A 3,198-nucleotide genomic window follows, 5' to 3' on the forward strand; every position below is an offset into this window, starting at 1 on the left:
TAATTAAGGATGATATTGTCAAGCAAAACATATTAAGTTTGGTAGATCTCTGAGGTATCCAACAGATCTAGAAAAAGAAACAGGACCATGCTACTCTCTCGTTGCCTGGTGGAAAATCTCAAGCTCTTTTTAAACTTATTATGTTGCTTAATAATTTATCCTATAAATATCCTTAATGCTCAGTGAACATTGATTTCTCAATTATCCTTAAGAATAGGTTAATTATCATTTACCATTCAATTTGAAGATTATGTGAGTGAATTCCCTTAAAGGGGAAGTTAGTGTACTTTGAACACTTACCCAAATTTTTAATCCTATTTGGGCTTAGTAATGTTTCAAGGATGTTTGATTATGTTATGTTTATTTCTCAAATCCTTGTTTAATCAATTTTTTATTTAGCCTAAATCACCACTAAGCCCTAAAGACCTAGGTGAGTGTCTTAATTAGTTTTGAAAAGGGTTAAGCTTTAAGTGGTCATGATTCATGATTTGGATTCTATTTGGAAATCAAAATAGGGGTATTAAATTGATTAATTATTGGCTTCAAAAGTCATACCCCTAAGTTCATGATTATTTAATTTTAATAAACTTCCAAATTTTAATACTTGAGAAATTTATTAACTTAATTAAGAAAGTGAGATTGGTTTCTACCAATTAACTCCTTTGTGTTACAAACATCAAATGAATTGATTAAGATTAGAGGTTACCCATTTTCCCTCCATAAATTAAGCCTAAATGTTAATTAAGGCAAAATTTCCAAAATTACACATTTGCCCCTAAGGCTCTATCACTTCATAATTTGTCAAATTCAATTCAAATGACTTTCAAATTTTTATCCTACCTCATTCATGGCTCAGTTAAGACATCAGAGGAGAAAACGTGATTTTTCAGAATTTAATTTATTTTATATAATTATTTTCATGCAAAATAGGATTTTTTAAAGAAAATTCCTAACTTGACCAAGGTAAATTATAATCCCATGAAATTTTTAGTAGAGGTAGACCTAGACCAGATAAGCCTTTCAAATGACTTTCAAATTTTTATCCTACCTCATTCATGGCTCAGTTAAGACATCAGAGGAGAAAACGTGATTTTTCAGAATTTAATTTATTTTATATAATTATTTTCATGCAAAATAGGATTTTTTAAAGAAAATTCCTAACTTGACCAAGGTAAATTATAATCCCATGAAATTTTTAGTAGAGGTAGACCTAGACCAGATAAGCCTTTCAATTAAATTTCATAATTTTTTGAATTCTCTGTGATTTATTAAAATTATTTTAATTTATGGTCTATTTAATAAAAATAAAATATTTTAAATGGAGAAAATTAAGTTTTATCTTTTTGAAAAATCTCTCTAAGGTTAGAGAACTCAGAGGAGCAAATTTCATATTTTTATGATTTTTTTTTATTTATTGGAATTATTTTAGTGAAAAACTCAATTTTAGCCTTTAAAAATTATTTTTAAGGTTTGAAATTCAATATCTTTTTTTAGAAAATTAGGAAAAGTATTCTAATTGTTCCTAAGTGATTAGGAAGTAATTTATAACATTTCCATGAGTTTTACTATTTTTTTGAGTTTTATGAATTTTTTATTTTTTAAATATTTAAAATAGGCTAAAATCGAGGATTTATTTTAAACATCATTTTAGTTTTAGAAAATACCCCTGATCACAGAGAACTCAAAAAACTAAATTTCATAATTTTTTGAGTTATATTTTATAAATCATTAAATGCCAAAAGTGGTATTTATCTTTAAAAATCAACTTAAGTTGTTAAATGAACTCAAAATATTTTGAAATTTTTATGATGAGTTCTCTGGATCATAAATCACAGTGGAGATAAAAAATCAAATAATTTAAATATTTGTATTTTCCAAAATATTTTTCAAAATTAATTATTTTAGTGATTTAGTGTTTGTAAAATTTAAGAGCATTTTAAATGACGTGACCCATGAATTTTTTTCCAAAAGCTTCCTTAGTCATGTTGACCTTCCAAAATTTCCTTAGAATTTTCTAATCAATAAGATAATTTTCATGATTATTTTAAAGAAATAATGTTCAAAAACTTGAAAAATATGGATCTCTGTGTAGGAACCTCATATAACTTTGGAAAAATCAGAGGTTGTTTCCCTTGACAGGGGCTATAACATGCCAAAATTTCAAGCCAAGGTGATGTGTCAATATGCATGGAGAATCAAATCATTCTAAATAGTGTTTAATTAATTAAAAATATTTTGTGCATCAAATGGACTTGAAATTTATTCCACATTGTTTTCCTCTATTCACTGAGCAAGAGGGTATTTTTATTTTTTTTTATAATTTTTCTACACAAAGTTATGTATTTTTGAAGTTTTGGGGATTAAATAAATAAGAAAAGGCCCCTATTTTCCTACTTATCCATGTCAACCTCGTACGGGTCGAATAGGCCACGTGTAGCTGTGTGATTGGCGCAACCAGCAAGCTCATTCCCACCCATGTCGGATCGCGGTCTGTCTGACGCGATCAGGGCCACCCGATCAATACACGCTCGATCTGACGGTCACGGGTCATTGTCCCAAATGAGCTGAACCCGAAAACTGTCCATTTTAAAATGCTAATATCTCACTGGATTCTTAACAAAATTGAGTGAATTACTTTTTAAAATGCTCATATTTACTAGTAAAACACATCCATACGGTTGATGAACCCTTAAATTGACTTTATATTCATGAATAATTAAAAGAAGCTCGGTTTAGAGTTAGCTTTGAATACCTTGGGTGTGCCACCCACCATCAATAAGCCATGGACCAATGGAAAACCCATTTTGGGTCATCTATATAGTGGTGTTAGCTAAACCATAGCCCTAGGGTTAGTAGGTTTAAGGGACCATCTACATGAGTATCCCAAAAGATCAAGGGATCTAGGCTAGAAATTTGAGTTCATGGTTGTGAGTGAATGTAGGTGTAGATAAGTTTATTGATTTCCTTAGCTCCAGACCAACACCCAAGGTCAACCTTAAGGTCCAGCAACCCTAAGGGTGACTCATCTTGAGTTTCCCCCACAGTGACCCCACCAACTAAGTTTTTAGAGGTTAGGACCAATATATGAAACTTCAAGTTGAGAAGAGAAGGGTTTGGAATTTCTAATGGTGAGGGTTCCATGTCTAGTTTTCTAGGAATAGTCAACAGGAAAAGTCCTATGGCTAGACCCTAGGCTGC

This window comes from Phalaenopsis equestris, unplaced genomic scaffold (assembly GCF_001263595.1).
Source record: "Phalaenopsis equestris unplaced genomic scaffold, ASM126359v1 Scaffold000904, whole genome shotgun sequence".
NCBI classification, from domain to species: Eukaryota; Viridiplantae; Streptophyta; class Magnoliopsida; order Asparagales; family Orchidaceae; genus Phalaenopsis; species Phalaenopsis equestris.